This window comes from Lates calcarifer, linkage group LG7_1 (genome assembly GCF_001640805.2).
Source record: "Lates calcarifer isolate ASB-BC8 linkage group LG7_1, TLL_Latcal_v3, whole genome shotgun sequence".
NCBI classification, from domain to species: Eukaryota; Metazoa; Chordata; class Actinopteri; family Centropomidae; genus Lates; species Lates calcarifer.
In genome coordinates, this window is record NC_066839.1 from 13330964 (window position 1) to 13352311 (window position 21348).

At 42.1% G+C, this 21348-nt stretch overlaps 1 protein-coding gene across 1 annotated transcript in view; it reads left to right on the forward strand.

The window, feature by feature from the left end:
• The first annotated feature begins 4362 nt into the window (after positions 1 to 4362).
• Positions 4363 to 21348, forward strand: part of lratd1 (LRAT domain containing 1) — a 43248-nt gene continuing 26262 nt past the window's right edge. The window contains exon 1 of the mRNA XM_051071920.1: positions 4363 to 4766. The gene's annotated coding sequence lies outside the window, so the exon portion shown is untranslated. The remainder of the gene's footprint in view (positions 4767 to 21348) is intronic.

A 21348-nucleotide genomic window follows, 5' to 3' on the forward strand; every position in this document is an offset into this window, starting at 1 on the left:
TTACTGATATATCTACTGAAGTGCATCTTAACAGTGATGCGATCGCTTAGCTTAGAAAAAAATTGCTCAAGCTACATATAGTCAGTGACTAGAAATCTTTATACTGACCTGACTGAAATGATTAAAATCCTGAGAGTGATTTGTAATTTCCACCTCAAAATCACAGGAAACTAGCAGCAATGTAAAGTGTAAGAAACATTTGAAGCTAAAATCTGGAGGCTGTTTCAAATAAAAGAACGCCTTTTAACGGTATTGTGAGAGATTTTTGGGTTGACTGCGGTAGCTCCAAATTACTCTGAGAGAGGAGCAGTTAGGATGTTGAATTTACAGGAAGTTGTGTATCTGTATGTGTGTGTGTGTGCATGAGTGTGTGTCTGTTTTAGTGCCTTAAGCCCAATGGCTAGTGCACTAATCCTACCCATGCTTCCCTCAGCTTTTCTCATGGACCACGGACAGAGCAGGAATAGGTGATGAGCTTACAGTGCGGAAGCCACAGGAAACATTCATTCGTAATCTAACAGAAGTATTGGTGTGGAACCTCTCCTGACTGACAATATTGCACTGAAAAGTGATTTTGTTCTGCAATTCTGAGATTAGATAGTTTGTCTGCATGGATAGCAGAGGAGGACCGGTATATAAAACTAGAATTCTGGATTTTTTGCGTTTTTTTGTACTGGCAGCAACGTGTGTGTGTGTGTGTGTGTGTGTGTGTGTGTGTGTGTGTGTGTGTGATGAAGAAGAAGCGACCAATGGTGAGAGACAGAGATAGGGGAAAGAGAGAGGCTGCACTGGTGCGTGGCAGGCGGGTTATTACAATAATGAGGATGGATGTGTTTATCATGAGTTGTGTATCCCATTCCAATCCTTCCTTCCCTCTCCTCCTCCCTCGATCCCTCTTTCGCTCTCTTGCTCACTTGAGCAGTTCCGTCTGCGTCCTATATCTGCTGGACCGGGACCTCATCTCGATGCCCCTGCCTCGCTGTTACAGCTTGTCTCAAGGCGAAGGTGTACTTGGGGTGTGCGTGCATATGTGTCACCCTCCTCCACCTCTGCGAACCTGAAGCCACCCCTCTACCTTTTGCGGCCAAAGGCTATGTGTAGCTATGTGGTGGGGGTAATGGGGTGTGGAATTTGGGCAGGAGAAAAAGAGCCACTCCACGATTCAGCGCTTTCTCTGACAGGGCCCATGGCAATAAGCCCCCACCCCCATCCCCGCTCCCTCTCCACTCTCAGACCCCCGTCTATTTTCCTGTTGTTTTTAGCCACCCATCGAGAGAAATCCAATTTTCAGGGCACCTTCTTTCACGCATCCTTGTGCACATCCATCCATCTGTCCATCCACTTTTGAGTCCCAGACCACTAGAGTTCCCCTACAGGTCATTGCATCTGTAGAGGATTTGAGTGACAATAACAGACCCAGAAATAACCCTTGTAAATGATCGGAGTTGTTAAAAGGTGCCACACTATATATTGAAACTTTCTCTTTTGGGAAAATAGAAGAAATGTAAAACCTGTAATCTAAAAAGTTCCCAAACACATCTTTTCTAATACTGCTTCTGACAACAGTATCAAACTCCTAGATTTAACTTCACTTGGTGAGATCAAAAGAGCCAATCTGCCAAGTATCAGACTCAGAAATATTCTAACTTTGCCCTGGATGCACCTCACAGATTTAATGATGGCTTGGTTGTTTTGAAAAGGGCTGTTGAACTAAATGAAATGGAGCGTGGCTGGGCTGGCTGACTGCTCAGCAAAAGAAGGGGGAATCTGAGAGGGATACTCTGATCCGCAACGTCACACGCTATCACTTCAATGCTCCCAATTAAATAACGGAATCTAGCTGAATAGAGCGACACTAAATCAAAGCGATCACTGGGTCAACAGATCGATACTGTGCAAATCCTCCCTGCAAACACCCTGTCACTCACATTCTCCCTGTCTAACACCTTATTCATCTCTTTTTCACTCACCCGTACACACACAAACTTTTTCTTCCTTCTCTTTCACATTGACTCTGTCTTTACCCCTCTACCCTCTCTTAGCAGATCAATTCAGTCAGCTTCATTGGTTCGAAAATAAACATTTGCTTAATGGCACACAAATAATAGGAAAAGCATGCTTTCTAATGAGTAATTGATCTTCAATTTTTCTCCCTTTTTCTCTGACACCTTTGTCCTCCTCCTTTGCACAAATGGCATCCAATACTTGTGTGGCCTCACTAAACTTCTGACACCTCACAATCAGTGTGACTGATGACGCTCAGTGTCATAGAAAGTTCATAGTAAAACTGTGCTCCTCTCAACTCCCTTTCATGATAACCTATCAGTTGTGTGTGTCATATGAGTGTTGCTGGAGTGAGTGTACGTGTGTATTTTCTGTATCATTTTCCCAGAGATGGCCTCCTCATTCCTGGAAATGAGCGCAACCAACCAAAGCAGGCTCTGAAGTGCTAATCAGTGCCTGTGTGATTGGCTTTGGGTAATCGTTACAGAAAATTGCTGTGCTTTCTTGATGAGTCAAGAACTGACATGCCCTTGAATGAGTTGCTTGAGATATGAGTACAAGTGGCTTGTGTTTGTGTGCAGTGCAAAAATGCCCATTTTTAACACAGTATTTTAACTTCTTTGCAGTACTTAAATTACACTTCTGAAGGAAGTGGATAATCTCCCAATGAGATGAGATGATGCTACCCATTTCAATATACTTACTTTAAGAGTTTTCTTATGACTGACTTTAAAGTGGTAATATCCTGCAATCAAGATGATGCTTATACATATTTAAAGATGATCTTTTAAAAGAAAAATTAAAAAGTTTTAAAAGGTGTTTATTACTGTAATAACCTACTTCTCAATATAATTATCAAGTTTAGATTACATTTAAATAACACCTTTTTGCCTGTGTGACATTCATGTTTAAGACTGTGTATTTTTGTTTATATATGAACAATTATGTTTAAAATTATGTGCAGTTACATCAAAATTCAAGTCTACAGAAACAAGGCTAAGAGTCTTCAGCTCATGCTAGCAGCTCAGTCACAGCAGTGTTTTGAGCTCACTAGCATGATAATTAGTTATATATTTCTAGTCTGGCTCCTGATAAACCCCTGAATCTAAGTCATTCAAACCAGTGCTTCATATGTCTGGCCAGCAGGTGGACAGGGTGATATGGTAGGTTTAAGAAAACCCTACAATCCTAACAGAAAGCCAAAAAAACATACTCTATGTAAAGTGCCCTTGAACTCAGCACCTACTTCAAGTACCCCAGTAAGAGAGTAATCTCTAAAAGTGTACAGTTTATGTAGTGGTGAGCCTGCTGTGCCTGTGGCTAATAAGTGCTGCCTTTCAGAGTCTTTTGCTGTCATGGCATGATGCACCATGTAATCTTCCCCTCGGACTATTTGACTTATTGTGATATTTGAGTGTCATGGCTGACAGAGAAGGTTTCCCCCCTCAGGGCCATGACAACTGATGTACGATAAAACAGCTACAAGTCAGCCGTACACATGGGAAAGTGGGCAGATGCAGGACGCAGCATACTAAGCAAGTGTGCTACCATTCACTCAACATGAATGGTTTATTGACAGTGCAGATGAAGAAGAAGAGTTGTCTGGACGTCAGCGGGGCCTGTCTACTGTGTAACAGCTGTCAGTCAACATACTTTGATACAATTAAGTGGACTGCGGTCTTAGCAGGTGTAGAATATATGCAGTGACCAAGTCACACAAAGACTTGAGACTTGGATTTGTTGGTGAAGGACTTGAGACCTGAGTGTGGTCTCATGCACCATGAGGATGGGACTTGACTTTTCCAAAAGTGATTTTAGACTTTAACCTGAGATTTGACTTAGACATGTCCTAAAGGATTTTAAATTTCACCTGATCCACTTGAGATTTGATCTTGACTCAGACTTTCCCTAAAAAGACTGGCACTACAGAACTTGAGAACTAATGCAGAGGACTCAATACATGACTTGATCTATTTTTCACTTTGTATGTTCAGTTCTGAGCGCTTCCAGACCTACAGCTTAATACTGTGTGTTGTTTAGAGCAGGGGTCTCCAACCACCAGGCCGCAAACTGATACCGGGCCGTGGATCATTTGGTACCGGGCAGCACAGAAAGAATAAATAATTTATATTATTTCACTTTATTGACTATAGGAATCTAGGGGGTGTTTTATATTGAAAAATGACCGGAATCTCTGCCCATCACATCCGGCCGTGCCTCCTGTTAGTGCTTGACACACACCTGTCTGTCATTGGTTGTGATGTCCGACAAGTTAAACTAGCTGGCTAACTAGCTAAAATGAGTTAAAAACAAATGTCCATGGGGAGCTTCTTTGAAAAGGGAAAAAGGCCCAATGATGAGACAGCAGAAAATCCCTAAGACTGTAAAGAAAAACAAAGCTGCATTTGGTGGGAAATAGCAGGAGTCCAACGTAAAATACAGCTTTATCGCGTCAGGTGATTTACATGCTTCAGGACCTCTCTACATGATATATGGCTACAGGCTATCAAATGAGACAATGGAGCCTTCAAAACTGCTTCGACACATAGAGACAAAGAACCCTGCATTAAAAGACAAGCCTGAACCCAAGTTCTTTGAGGACAAAAACGTGAACAAGAAGGACAGGAGCAAGTCTTCAGGGCCACCACAGCAACAGGTGTAGCTGCACTGAGGACACCGTACTTCGTTGCTAACCGTGTTGCTAAGGCTAAGAAGCCTTTCACAGTCGGAGAAGAACTGATGCTGCCTGCTGCTGCGTTATGGTGAGTTGTATTTATAATTCACTTTACGTTTGTTTGTTTTTATGCCGAATCTATATTCCGGTAACACCCCCCACCCCACCACCCAACGACGACTGGTTCGAGAAAATATATAAAATACACGCTGGTTTAGGCTACACCTTCTCTGTTGACATAGTATGCGACCTGACAGACTTGTATCTCGACTTGGACTTGCTCAGTGACTTGAGACATGACCTGAGCTTACATGAGACTTGATGCACCCCACCAGAAATGCACAGAAGAATGATCTGAAAGTCGAGGCACTTTTACACAGACATACTGTACTGATGGTAATAATAACCAACTATCGCTGTAACTAATGGCAAGGGTGGCACATCTGTCAGCTCTGTTGGAGAGTGAAAATGAAGCCGGAGTGAGAGAGTATGGGTGAGAAAGAAGATTTTATTCCAGTCTGAGTGAGGGCTAACAGAAAATTGTTTCTGAGCCGCTCTAATAGAATGAAGAATAGAGAAATATTGATCATACCGGTTGCTGAAAAATCTCTTCTTACTCTGTCATCCTCACGCTCTCATCTCCCCCACCATGCCTTTCTCTCCCATCTTTCCCTCATCTTCATCATGGTGTGTGTGTGTGTGTGTGTGTGTGTGTGTTAAGATTTTCCATCTCTGACTGATAACAGTAACCATGTAGGCCGGGGATTGCTGGGAGAAGACGATTTCATTTCATTTTGGATCAGCAGAGGCAGGAGTGGAAAAAAACACATTCTTAAGGCCTCTGGTCGATGGTGCAGTATTTTGGGAGGGAAATTGATTTATACATTTTTAACCAGACAGTGATGAAAAAACATTATGTATCAGATTTTGGAGGGCGAGGACGCCCACTGATGTACCCCGTCATTACCTGCCCCACTGTGCGTGTGTGTGCGTGCATTTATGTGTGTGACGGTTAATGGAGAGTAATAGCCCACCCTGTGGAGAACTGCCCTAGCTGTCGCAGGATGATGACAGATGAAGCCTCATGTCCCCTGATGATGATGATGATGACACTAACGCATTCACAGTCCGTTTCCCTCGCACTGATCTCTGCATGACGGAGCGAAGGAGAAAGCACGGAGACGGGGACGGGAGGAGCGCGTGTGGCTGCAATTGAAACAGAGAGGGGAAGAAGTGCAAGGAGAGAGGGAGAGGTCAGCCAAACATTAGAATATTAATGATGGCCTCTAGTCATGCTCTTTCTCCTCTTCCTTCCCTCCTTCCCCCAACTTTCAATCCATCTCTCTTTTCATTTCAGAGCTTCGCTTTCTCAGCCTAACTTCCTCTCTCCTGCTTTTTCCTCAGTAGGGAGGGATTAGTGGTCATTAGCTGGGGACTCTGATATAATGAGGATCATCTTCTCCCACATGAAGGACAGTTTAATAGAGAGTGAGAGCTGCTGCGCCTTGCCCAGGGGTGAGCACATTAACCCTGACTCACATTCAGCCCTTATGGACGCCCCAGATGTGCGTGGGCGCTGGTACACACAAAAAAAACACACACATACACACGCGCACACACATACACACATGCACACAAGTTCACATGTTGTGGTTAGAGCACACTGATGAATGTGCATTCATAAATGATATGCATAAAATTGAGATAATATGTACTCAAGCAAGATCCCACATGTGCAAACAGACATTAATGCACACACACACACATATTAGCAGGGCTTTTTTTTAGACTAGAAACAATTTACATTAAATTCATATATTGCAGAGATGACACACACTCACACACACGCATCGACACACACGCAAACACCTCTCAATCTAGATGCGCCCTCCCACCTCTGACTGTGAAATTTGTTTCTCGATATTTTCACCACGTCTCCCTTCGGTTCATTCTTTTGCTGTCTGAGCCAGAGCTGTAGGTGTGTGTCAGAAGTCTTTTCAGCGGCACCCATGCTTCCGGCTGAGAGCTCTATCTCCTGTGAGAGCTACCTCTCTGAACACGACAGATAAGGCCTCCTCAATGCCACAGCCTCTACCATAAGCCAGCAAACACACACACACACACACACATAGACACACGTACACAGAACCTGCACAGCAACACCCACGTGCATATTTAGAAAACACAGGAAAAGAGCCGGTGACATGCACAGCTGGATGTGTATAAACTGTAGACTGTGTAAACAGGTGCTGAAACACACACATAGCCAGAGGTTGTGACTCACACTAACACAGCCTTAATTTAAAGGGATACATGCAAATACATCCACTCCTACTGCTGCGTTACAACTTGCATCAACACGAGCATTTATAGCCTTATCCCACTGCAAACACCATCATTCGGTTTGGAAACCAATGGGTGGGTGTGAGAGAAACCAGAAATACCAGATGGCAACTATGTGTGTATGTGTGTGTGTGTGTGTGTGTGTGTGTGTGTGTGTGTGCAAATGTGTTCGACTTTGAAATGTAAATGGCGTGAGTAGATGCGCTGCCAGGTACATTGACAGAGCGCGTGGCGGGGGAAGTGTGCCCGATGTTACTGTGCGCGAAGAGCCACTTAAGTGGGTCTTTGTACAAGCAGACGAACGTTTGCAGCTGGAAGAGACACAAGCAGCTTTAGATTAAAGGAGCATTATAAACAGCCAAAGGCGAAGCTGCATCTTTTTTTTTTTTTTTCTTCTACAGTGTCGAGAGCCGAATCCTGCGCGGGGGTCACCGCTCGCCTGGAATCAAGGCTGGAGATAGCAGTTAGATTTGGTGTCAGGCTTTCAGTAGCTGCTGGATGTATTTTTGGTGTGTGAGCCTATCAAACAGCCAGGGCTTCAGCTCCATATGAGCCAAAGGGACTGAATCATCCAACATACTGAACTGAAACATCCAGTCTAAGTTGTGTTTGTTGGTGGTGGCGGGATGATCCTAACTTCCAGTTCAGTGGTGGGACAGAAACCTGCTGTAACCAGAAGAGAACTAGACACTATTAGTTTGCTTTTGCATTTTTGAAAACACGTAACTGCTGCCCTGATTATGCATCATATGGATTGATGATTATGTGATTTAATACTCTTTATTTAATTCTGTGTCCCATATGTTGTCAGGTTTAGGTTACTAAAATCTGTGAAACATAAGAATTTTTGATAAATCTTTAAAAGACCACTGAGCCTTGGAATATGCAATTCTCCTTTCAAGGTTATGTACAATCTAACATATCATAGGAGGTGTCATCTGCTTACTATGCTATTTCTAGTGTAAGTGCAATTAATGAATAATGTCAAGACACTTTAGTGAGGCAACTTATTTTTTAGACCACAAGGGGGAGCTATTCTTTGTGCAGTCTCTGCTGTGTCCAGGGGGTTACGACATCTTATAGTTCTCAAGGTATAACTGTGTTTGAACCTGAAACACGCATTTATGCACTGTTCTTTTCGGTTTTCTGTTGTTCACTTTAGCTACACAAAGTACTTTAGCACTTTAGCCCACAACAGATTTCCTTTAGGACAATAAGGTTTATCTTATCTGATTTGACTTACATCAGGCTGAAAGTGTCAGTGTCTCCTGTGGCTTCTTTGCACCTCTAACCATGCCCAACAGTGATGTCACAGGGTACTGACACACCCTGGTGTACATCACTGATGCCTAAAAATAAATATTAGTCTTAAAACATTGATTGTGCTTTAACTGCCAGGAGTGGATGAGGGAGAGAAAACAAGCAAAACACACTAAGTGAACATTTTGCAGACACATACAGTCAGAACATTTTGTATTGATGGTGAACATACAGTATGAGACATACTTACAAAAGAACACCATCAGGGTCAAAATAAAGGTAAAAGAAAAAGATTGTGCTCATATAGCCATTACTACCAAAGTGCTCTTGATCAATGTACCTAACACATCATCTTATACCCTTTTTACATCAACATTGGTGCTTATATGTTGGTTTTCTAAACATGGGCAAACCCACTAAAAAAGGCGATTGGCTCCTTTCCCATTGCCAGTAGATGCTAGTAGTTTGCCTTCCTGTCAGTTTTTTTTTTTTTTTCACATTAAACGTCACAAACATGATGGAAAACAGCCACACACATGTGGTTACAATGCAACAACAACAACAAAACATCCTTTACAGTACCTACCGGCGGTGAAAAAAACAGCATGAAACTATGAATATGCATGATGTCTTATGTCATAGCCTTCATTTGAGGGATATTCAAGGCAGAGAGGGATGCAAGTGTTCATGTTTCATGTTCCTGTCTAGCAAAAAATTTGTTCATTTACATATAGCATGCTCTTAGATGAATAATGGAATGTAGCAGATGCCCTGAAGGAAATGAATGTTTAATGTTTACAGTATCTTATTAATTTTCCCTGTTGTTGAACATACTTGACATGCCAGCGCCATGCTGACTGAATCAATTTTCAGAAAAAGAGACAGAGGACAGAGAAAAAAACATCTTTGTATTTAACTACTATCTTACTCCTAATGTACAGTACAGTATCCACAACAGAGAGTTTAAGTACACATCTGCGAGTCTCTCACATGTCCTCTGTGCAGTGGGCCTCACAAGTGATGTTACGGAAAGCAGCTGTGTGATTTGGAAAGAAAAGAGTTGCTTGTCTTTTCTCTAGCTTTCTTAGAGCTGACCTTGTACCATTTTGTTGCTTGTTAGCCTGCTGTGTGTCCTTAAGCTCCCTCAGATGTACACGTTGCTCCGATCAATACTGTCGGATGGGGTGGTTGCTCCACAGTCACAGAGCAACATCAGACATGCAAGCACAGGCAAACAAACACCAACCACGCCTTTCTCTTTAGTCTCATTTACACACATATGCATATAATGTATATCCATTATATCTTGAATCAATATTTCCTTTGACTTTTCACTTTTGCTGGATGATGTTCAGATATAAACAAAGTAGCTCTCTCAGTGTGGCCATACTGTAAATATTCTTGAAGGCTTTCTGTACCTTTGATGACAGTTGCATTTTGATAGGGTTTCAGAGAAAATGCTATGCCTCTGCTGTCAAATGTGTTGTCTGCCAACCGCGCCATCTGGAACACCAAGCAAAAGACTGTCAGTGGGTAGTATGGGAAAAAAAACACTTTTATATTAACAAGATTTGCAGACTGTGTGTCCAGAGATGATGCAGGGGATAAAATTCTTCTCAGGGACTCTTGCTGGCCTGAGATACACTCCGACATCTTATCTCTTCTCCTGCAGTCTGGAATTAGTTTCACAGCGCAATAAAACTCAATTTTACTGCAACGGTTACAGAGCTTTACAAGCCATTAAGTCTCATATTCGACCTTAAAATCTTTTTTTTTCTTCAAAACTTGAAAAGTTCTGCCACTGGAATGAGATAGTTCCTCGTGTTTCCAGTGAGGCTGAACCTTCAGGGAAGTGTCATAAAACAAGGCGGGAAAAGACGATTCACTTTACAGGTACCATGATGAGAAATTATTATTTCTTATCATGGTACATTTAATTATTACTTGAAAGAAGCTCATTTGTGCTGCACTTGCTCAACCTATTGGCAGATATTTTTAATAAGTAATTTAAAGTATTCCACTTAAAAGCAGAAGTAACAAAGGTGAGCCTGTCTATTACAGGTGCAACATTTAGCATTAAGTTTATATTACACTAAGTGGTAACAGAGCAGTGAAAATCCAGACTGTCTGTCTTCACTTTCTGCTGTAAAAAAAAAAGTGCTTGTGCACAGTAGATTTGATGTAGAGTGAGAAGAAACTGCTGGAGGAAGGTGCCTTCAATGCACTCGAATCTTTCTGTTTGGAGTCACTGAATATGAGCCAGGCTTTGCTATTGATTTTGCTATGAATCCGAAAAACATCCACATAGCCCACTCTTGGGGACTGCACTAAAGTGAGAAGGAAGTGGGCGTTAACAGTGAACATGCCTCACCTGCATCTTTCCTCTATTGTTTTCTGTGTTGCTTCAAGACACATGCACTAAATGCTTTTGACCCAATAAACTGAGACTGCATTGATATTCAACCCCACCGTCTTTTCCTTTTCTCTCCGCTCTCTAAATAGGTTACCTTTCAGGCATTCAGACACAGGGGAGCACTGGCTTCCCCATGAGTGTTTCCTCCCTGCAACTTAACTGCATCTGCAGAGAGAAACCAGTGTGGAGAGAAAGTAAAACTGAGGGTGGGGGGAGGTGGGGTGTATTGTCTAGAACTAGGTCAAAATGGCCGTAGCTGCAACTGTTTTTGGCCGGAGACGGGGGGGATGGACCAAGGGATGGACTGAATTCAGGGGTTTGGACCTGATGGGGAGGGAGAGGGGGATGAGTATGGACAGAAATAGGACTCTGGAAAAAGATGTTAAAACTTATGGCACACCTGTGGCCACTGATGAGAGAAAGTGAGTGAGTCAGTCATTGCATGAGAGAGACAGAAAAGAGATGACTAGTCAAAGGATTAGATATATTTCAATACATTCACTGCTTTGCATTTTTAGTTGTGGCAAAATCTGTAGCTGATAAAAGCTGTTTCCCCTCTGTGTCATGTTTTCCATCTCTTCGAAGGAAGAGTTGATGTCTACAGAGGTCCCTCAAACTAAGTCCACGCTTTTCCTGTCTCCCAAAAACCTTCTCTAAAGCCGCCGTCCTGCTGCTGCGGCTGGAGATAAGAGCCAAGACAGAACCTTCTGAATAATAAGACTGTCGGATTCTCACTGTATTTTTGCACGTGTGAGTCTATGGGCTGCTTTGGAGAGTATACAGCATGCATGCAGCTGTGTGTGTAGTGGTGGAAACTAACTAAGTACATGCGCTACTTAAGTACAATTTTACAGTTAAATATTGTACTTTTTACTTGTCATGTTTCAGATGTCTCTGAGTTGTTAGCAGCTTCATGCACCAAAGACTAAACTAAACCCCTCAAATGGTTTCATTTTAAGTAACTGTTTGGAGCCCAAAGAAGTAAAATCATTCAATATTTCACTGAGACTTCAAGATTCTTTTAGTGTTTACTGTGTTTTGTTTCCTTTCTGATTGATTGGTTTACAGCTGCAGCCTTACATATTCAACAACAGAAATTGAGCTTTGATGCAGTAAATCTAATCTGCCTTCAGTATCAACCTTCCTTCAAGAAACTCTTGTGTAGAGTATGTGTCGCAAATAGTTTTGCTTTACCTGAGTTTACTGAGTAAAACTTCCAGTTCATGCAAACTCCACAGTCAGCTGAACACCCTCCTCGACCGTGATTCGCACCACCTCAAGGAGTCACCGTTATAGCAGGGCTGAGGGGCCACATGTGTGGGCTGAAATAGCGCTTCTCCTTTACTCCCTGGGTCTGTGCAGGCAGAAACACACTTTACTCAAATCCTGATTAGTGGAGTGTTCTCCAGGCACAATAGCATGGTGGGTTAATACACAATGTCCACAAGACTCACTCTAAATTAGAATTATTTCAAATTAGACCGAAAGCCTTTTGCGCACCACAAGATTGCTGGCTGGCCCCTTTGACTGGTAATTTTCCTCTATTCTTCCACCGGCGCAAAGTGGCTCTCTTATAGGGAGTGATTGTTTTTCAGCACAAGTAATCAGTTTGTGTGTGCGTGCGTGCGTGTCTTGGCTATGTGTTTGTTTATCATCTACAATCATCCTAATCAAGTCATAGTTAAGTAGGCCTGGGACCTTGGTCGCTTCCGACAGTCACCCTGATTACTGTGAGTGTGTATCAGTGGGATATGAAGGGTTATTTAACTCATGAGACATGACTCTTATGTATAGACAAGCTCATGCATCCTTCTCTCCCAAACCCATTCCCACCCACATGCAGCCGCTCTCTTCCCTGTTTTCCATTCCAACTCAGATATTGCACTGCTTTACAGCTTTACTCCTTCTACAACCACAATATGGTGCCTTTACCTCCACTAATCTGCAGATGCATAGCCAAACATATGCACACATACACACACACACACACACACACACACACTCAATCTCATACTTCAGTATGGCCTCGTCTGTATAAGAGGTGTGTAAAAAGGTGCAATCTCAGCAAATCCTGGTATAAGAACAAGAGCTTTAAAGAGAATATTTCTCCTTCTGTCTGCCTGCCTGCCTATCGATCCCACTGCCTGCCTGTCTGCTTGTCTGTCTGTTTGTTGCTCCCTTCTCTCTCTTTATCCTCTTTTTTCCTAATGTTCACAGGCTGTAAACTCTCTGCATGCTACATGTTTACCTAGTTTAAGATGCATCAGATGTTTTAAGTGTGTGTGTGTGTGTGTGTGTGTGCAGCCTTGTTTGTGTGTCTCTATTCTTTGCTGTTTTTGGCTGTCCCCTGTGGGATGCTACATGTACAGGTTAAAAAGAGGACATGTGAATATCAGATTAGTTGCACACAGCAACACACACACGCACGCACACACACACACACACACACAGTCACTGACAGCCTCAGACAAACACAGGCACACAGATATAGCTCAGACTTTGTTAGCCCAAGGCAGGGGCATGTTATTTCTTATATGTGTGAGCAACTAGAGGGTGTGAGGAGGACAAAAACAAGTTGCACAAGGAAGAGGAGTGGAGAGGAGAGGAGGGGAGAGGAGAGGAGTGACAGGCAGTAGTTGTCTTCTGGCTGTAGGAGTCACAGAGCGAGAGAGGGAGAGTAGAGCGGGGACATGGAGATGGGCTCCAAGTTGTAGCTAATTAAGGCTCTCTAATAAAAAATAATTAAAAAAAAAAAACGGAGAGAGGCCCTGGACATAGCGCTGAAGAAGATGTTATTAAATCATAGCCAGTGGTGAGGGAGAGCGTAAAAACGTTAGTGCCCACATTCAAAGCGCCGCCCAGGGCCTATTGGCTAGAGTTAGATTTAAAAAGTAACTAATATGAAAAATTAATTAGGGCTCTTGCATCGTTAAGGGGAGTGTCCCTCTCTGTCTTCTTGAAAAAGAAAATCAGAGGCAAACCTCCAGGTGACCCAGCTGTCAAGCAGAGAGCATCCACAAATGATGGACCAGCTTTATTGCTAAATTTAATACCTGTGACCTGTCTAAAGAGGCATAAAGATTTAAGAGTGCTGTCCTTTACTGATATTATTTCAGCACGTGCAGGTGAAAATATGTAGCTTCCACCAGAATTTAAACAGGAAAATGTTAAATTAATTCATCAAAGCAAGGAACCTCGACATACAAGAAAAGGTTTTTTCAGAGAACAATAAAATCTTGGACTAATCCCACTGCCTGTCTGTCTGCTCGTCTGTCTGTTTGCATTTGTTGTTCCCTTCTCTCTCTCTTCACCCTCTTTTTTCCTAATGTCCACAGGCCGTCTTGTCAGGCCGTCAACTTTAATGTTTACGATTCAAGTCACAAGTTCAATCCTCCCAGTAGTCTCAGGTGTCCTGTTGAAATGCCACTGAGCTGATTCCCTGCCTGCTACCATAAAAGTTGCATGAAGGAATACATTATTCCCACTGACAAATACAAACTTTCTTTCACCTTCATCAAAAGGTGAAATCACGTTGATCAATTGAGATAGGAATAGAAATAGTCTTTAGGCTGACCATGAAGAAATTAGGTGAAAGTCAAATCTGACAGAGTATACTCAATTATTTAATACATGAGCAGTTCATAATTTATTGATTGTTTTATGAGGGGAGAGTTGAATTGAGAGAAAATCATGGCTTTGAAAAATCACATGACCTACATTTGTATTTAGTGCTTGTGTGGTATCAACTTGCTAAACGCCTTTTTATCTACTTTTTAACCTTCAAAATACTTTATCTACAGTGTATGACTATAAAATAGACTCCCGTGGCTTTCACAGTTTGAGGCTATCCTAGCAAAAGCAAAACACTTATTTGGAAATAATAATTCGGGCAAATAGATTATTTCTGTCTTCTTGTTTAAGACGTAAACAGAAAGGCTTGTGAGCCAATAGGTGTCAAAGTCGCCTCTCAGAGTCAAAGGAGCAGACGTGGGATCCATGAGTGCTCACTATTAGGGGAACAAAAGAACAAAGCGCAGGAGGGAATAATAGCTCTCTATTGTGTTGGAAAGAGGAGAAAAAGAAAAAAGTCTTTCCGCTCCCTCTCTCATCTCTGGGTCTTAGCAGCACAGAGGCTGATGATCCAAAGAGCTGCTCCGGTATGCCAGGATAAGCCGTGCCACTCGGATCCGTCACCGTAACACCGGAGAGGATGGCTGGAGGTGGGGGTAGAGGGGGGCCTGAGGGAGTGAGAGACAGAAAGAGCAGCAGGGAAAGGCCAAAGGGGAGCAAGAGCAATAAAGCCAGGTCTGGCACTCATCAGAAATCACACCTTTCCTGACCGGGAAGCCTGCACACACCATCATGCACGCTGATTACTTGTTGATGATTCACTCGCAGCAGGTTCCCAGGGTGTTATTCGTGATGGTATGAAAATGGAAAACCTCTCCCATCTGTGTTAGTGCTTTCCATTTTCTTCCTTTTTCATAAAAGACATTCAGAAAGCGCTTCTTTTTTTTTTTTACGCCTTGTGTTTATCTCGCCCCTGGCTTGCTAACTGAATTATCCAAGCACAGCTGCAAGGCATGCTTTGGTGGTTTAAAGTCTTGGTATACAAAACAGCACTGCCTAGTGAAATTTAATGTTAAATGTAAAATGTTCCAGGATCCCCAGTCACACTGATTAGATCTTTTACATCTATGAAACAGAGAGGACTGTGATTCACAGATACGACAAACACTTATTCCATTTGTCTCTTTACTCAGGCCGTTATACCACTGCCCTGTGGCGCTCTAAGTAACTCATATTGTTCTATTCAGGGTGAGTTGTTTTTGAAATCCAGACAAGCAATTTGCTGCATAGGTGACTGGCAGTTGGAGCATTTCCAAGGCTTGAATGGGCATGAAACTCTCCAGGCTTAATCATCAGCACTAAAGTTGAACAATTGTGCAAGAAAGTATTGTTCTTTAGTAAAATGTTGAAAGTAAAAGCAGGAAGCCAGGATTTTTACAGTCATCCCCCAATGCATTTATTGATTTTGCTGGTTTAAAGATGGTCAAACTGAAATATAGGAAATCTGAATATATTGGCTTCCAGCCAATTAAATACCTACAATTTGTAATTGTTTAACTGCTAAACACCCCTAGGTTGCTAAAACTCCACAAAATTCATTCAAAAGACATGACCTCTGTGTCCTACAGGGCCCTGGATACAAGCCTGTTTTTATAAAAGATTGAGGAGAAAAGTAAATTACAACTCCCATGAAGAACTGTGGTGAGAAACATCCAACTGCCAAATTCTGCTGCATTTCCTGCAAAAACCAAGCTGAAGCTAAAAATGACAATTTACAGAAACCTGAAAGAAAGTTTAAATTGATGAATTTTTGGATCTGAATTTTCTTTACTGTAATCTGTGCTTTCCTCACCATAGAAATATCATCTGAGGCTCATGGATATGGTTGTATTTAGAACCATGTACCAAACTGAGACAGACAAAACAGGATTTCTCTCAGTTGAAGTTGAAATAATTACCTGATGGCTCTAAACTAATAAAACCATTAACATGAGACCTTATATATTTATGAATTTATAGTTATAAACATTACTTCCCTTCCTCCCATTTCTATAATCTATGACATACATAAAGCCGTACGGTAAAAGGACTGTGTTAAGAGACTCAGTAGCCTAATCCATCTCCTCCTTCACCATCACTCCCTATATGGCCAGATAACATATCATACAGAGAAGGCTTTGGTAAACGTCTTCCCAAAGGAGGCTGATACATGATATCTCTCTTTTATTATATCCTCTCATCTCTCCTGAGACTCTTCTCATTAAGCAATCGCGCCACGTTGCAGTATAACAACGCTAATAGGAGCTGATGATCAATCCTAATTGGTCTCTTCAGAGCGCCTGTCCGCTGTTTGAGAATGTGACCGTTAGCTGGTGGCACCCTAATGAACTATTCATCTAGTATCAGCTTGCCCAAAGGTCAGCCTCCTCATATATCACGCCAGCTACACATAAACACGCCCAAAGTCAACAGATATGCACTTGCACACATTAACAACTGAGAACGGGAACAGATAAGGGCACTGACATCCATATGAAACCCACATTTCCTCCAGGAATGTGTGCATTTTCATGTAAATGGAAAAGTTCACATGCGTGCACACACGCAAATATGAATGCTTCGCATCTCCCCATGTCTGCACACGAGCCGGCTTAATGGTGCTGAAGTCAAATATTATTCGGAGGAAAGTGTTATCTGTATTAATGATGACAGTGAAAGATGTTCTGGGCACACTGTGTGCTGTTAATAAAAGAGATGAGAGAGAGAGAGAGAGGGGGAAAGGTGGGCAGCACCCACATTGTCTGGCTGACCGCACAAACGTGTACTTTTCTATGCGTTCTGGTGAATTTGGGCATCTGTTGAGCGTTCGTGCTGACCAACTGCATGCTGAGTGTGAACATTAACCAGTTAATGTGGGCGGAAAATGCTAATCACAGTGGCAAAATGCTAATCTCGCCTTCCTCAAGTTGTTTTGCCATATGCACAGAGCACAGTGATGGCATCAAGATGTTACGTACACACTGTGCAGTCCACTGCACACACTTGCACAGGCGCACACACATATACACACACACACACACACAAAATGACAGAAAAGGGAAAACTTGCAGAGCACAGTGAGCAGTCAGTGTGGTCAACCATGAGAAAAATAACATCAAAGATGGAACCTGCTGATATAGGAAACACAGTCACATGTATGTGTCTAGACTCTGTGTGTGTGTGTGTGTGTGTATTTCGGGTCCTTCCCACAGGCTGAGGGCGAAGCTGCTTGTACACGCTGACTGTAAGTCTGTAGTTCTGTTTCCACTTGGATGGTTAGAATAAGGATTTGGTTTAAGGGAAAGCTGTTCCCAGATCTGTGTGTCCATGAAAGAAGAAATCCTCTGACTTGAACCCCCTCAGAGTGCACTCTCGCTCTCTCTCTCTCTCTCTCTCTCTCTCTCTCTCTCTCACACACACACACACACACACACACAGAAAGAGTCCTCAGTTAATGTAATGCTTCAGTAGGATGAGCATCAGGCACTGAGGGCATGACCAGCAAACAGGCTGCAGGTTTTCTTTGACTGCAGAGGAGGCAGAGAGAGAGAGAAAGAAATATTACCTGACACAGAGAGAAGGAAGGTGAGGGCATTCTTGTGACACCATTCCTCATCTCTCTCTGTCTCTCTGCCCCTCCTGTCTCTCTAATCCTCATTTTAATTTTCATCATCCCGGATGTAGCAGCCACCTCCGTAACCTCTTTCTCGCTCCTCTTCCTTCTGCACCTCCCCCTCCTCCACACATACACACATCCCCCACTTTCCTCTTCTTTTCTCACCCTGTCTTCCAGTCTGTACATGTTTCTTATCATCTTCATCATCGCCTTCTATCCCCTCATCGACAACCTCCAGTCCACATTGTCTGTCTCTCCTTGGCCTTCTGTGTTCTGCAAAGCAGGCCCGATGAAGAGCTGCTTGTGAATACATGAGCTCGGCCTCTGCTATGGAAGTGGTACAGGCGTACATGTGAGTGTGTGAGTGTGTGTGTGTGTGTGTGTGGAGGAGGAGGAGACAGTGAGCACTTGTAAGTATTCTTGTGCGAACACTTCACTAACTGCCACAATAATCATTACAGAAGCCTTGCATCAAGCGGTTGGTGTAAACACAAACAGTCATGCATTATGAAGCGAGGTCAGGGAAAGCGGATTTTACAGGTATTATTTTGATATATGTGTGAGCACGCTCATATGCAGCACATGAGCACTGACATAAGTGTCACTGCGTACACATATCCCCAGGCAAGACCTTTTTTTTTCCCCTCTTTCTTCGATACCTTCAGTGTACACACCATTGCCAGGCCAGCAGTCCCCTAATTCCACCGTCTCTCTTCGAATGATTAGCGCACATCGTATACAGCACAGCACTTTGTTCTCTATGATGGGCCTAGCAGGAGAGTGTAAATCATATACAAACAGAGTAGATGCATTCTTTTATGTAGATCCCTTTTTGTGCACTGCTTTGTGTTGGTGTCTCTTTGTGTGCACTTGAGGAAAGCCCTCAAACTTTCCAGGAAATTGAAGGGAGAATTACTGGAGAAAGTGAATTACTTCACACAGCACATACATACTCATGAGCGAGTGCGAAACATATACAAATATTAATCAAAAAACACAGGAAAAAATGAGTGCCTTGTTATAATAAAAGTGTCTGTTCAAATGATAGACAGTGAGACAAAAGCCAGCAGTCGTGCTTATATACAGTGCCATTCTCTTAGTCACTAAGTCTTTCTGTTATTATTGATCTGTTATTTCCTTCCTCCTCCTGCCTTTCTGTCATTCTGCCTCATCCTTTACTTTGCTCTACCATTCATCCTTTGTCAAGTGTATTCCCACTTGCTTTCATTCTTTCATTCATTATCTATACCGGCTTAATTGTTAACAGTTGTGAGTGGGGGGCGACATTACCTTTACAATGTGTAGACATCAGAAAAACACCTCAAGGTCAGAGCAAATGTTAGCTGTTTACCTACCAGTCTAGAAGAAGCGTTGACGTCATTCCTTTAAAAGCAACACCAACGTTAACTCTTCTTTTGCTTCTATTACTTTTTTCTTTCATAGAACTGCCATTGCAATCTTGTCTAATTTATACAAACATAGTCTTTAACTGTAGTTAACTTGGGTTGTATTGTGTTGCTGTGTAATTTTTGGTCACTGGAAAGCTACTAATGTAGAACTGAAGTGACTTACATTTGGACTGAAACTGATGAAGTACAATGAAATAAGCATGCTGCATGGATGCAGAACTGATTCATGACAGAACTGAGATGGTAAATCGTTCTGCAGAAATTGCAGATCGTGCTCCTCACCGTGACATTGTTGATCAGTAAATAAATACATAAGGAGAGGGTACATTTACATGCAGCTAGAGGAGGAGGCTTGAGCATGGATGATGGTATGGAGGAAATGGAGCATGGAGGGATCTGTTCATGCATTTAAATGGATCAAAATTATTCTTGCTCTTGCAACATTATTCAGATTTTAAAATTTGCATGAAACGAATTAGCTCCAGGTTATTCCCTATTGCATTTTGGATGCTGCGTTGACACTGATTGTAGATGTAGCTTTCATTGAATCATGCGACAGAGTCTTGAAATCCCCACTGGTGCTAAAGGCTTTTATGCAGAGATAACATTAGATCAAATTCTTATTAAAAATATGTTCAAATTTACAGACATGTAAATAGATCCATCAATTGCCCTATAAACGTATGTGGGTATAACATGTAACATTTTAACCAGTGCTAAACCAGTGGTTTAATCCAACAGCACATGACAGTGGGATGGGTCCGAAACTGCCACATAGTTTCTGTATTGAAAGGATCTTATTTATCAAAAACATCTCTGGATTCACAGCAGTCGTTCCAGCCAAACAAGAGCTGAGTTTGTCTGTTGGAAGCAGCATTTAGTCATGCTTCATTTTAACAGACCAAATAGATAAATAAATAAATAAATAAAAGCATTGTCACAGAGGGTTACCGTCTCTACAGGGAACAGACCAATCAGAGGATGTCGATCCAAGCTGTTGCCATGTGCGAGAGTTTCTCCCTCAGAATCAACATGATGTCTGCAATAATTTCAAGGTGATAGTAAAAGAGAATCGTCAGTGTCATTGAAAATGAACACTTCGCCAGTCAAACTAATCGTGGAACAGGAAAAACATACATTTCATTCCTGATTCTTCTGTGGTTTTGTTCATGTGGGCATTCTGCAGATTTTCTTTGCATTTTTCAAGCATCTAACTCCAGTGCACTAAAGAATCAATTTAAAATTCAGTGTATTTAGTCTGATTTAAAAGCAGTACATGGGAAGACAGAATGCAGTGATAGAGGATTTAGACATTTACACATTTATATATTGGAGATTATTTGTATGATGTACTGACAGAAATCTGTTGTACCAAAGTTTGAAGTGTAACCTGTTGTTGGATTTTCCATACTCTAAATATTAAATTGCATACACGATATTTTGACAGTAATCCATTTTGATGAGCTGGTGTTTGTAATTTGTCACAATGTACACTGGAAACACTGTTTCCCCACACATACGTCATATATACCACTCATTACTACACAACCCTCCCTCAGGATTTACATTGTTTCTCTTCATTGTGCCTACTTTAATTATTGTTTATTTCCCTGCTGGTCATTACATGGGTCTTGTTATTTTCCACCATGTTGTTTCATTCTGTCAATTAGATTCTGTTATCTGGGGCAGTTTTGTCTTTGCCTGTCATCTTGAATTTCGCTCCTGTCTCATTTGTTTTCAGAGGAGATGTTTTCACGGACCTTCCAAGGTTTTTCCACCCCAGCTACTCCTACTCTGCTTTGTTTCCCCCCCACATTCGCATTTTATTGATCTCCTGCTTTTGGTTTTTTGTAATATTTTTTCCACAGGGGATTCTCTTTGTTACATAGTGGAAACGAATGGAAAAGTTCTTTTTGCTTTGCTGTTGTGTCGACATTGATTTACAGCATTACCATTCATGACTATTTTAAAGTCAGTTTCTGTTAGGCTCTTAAAATCCTTACCTTCTCTTCGTCCCAGG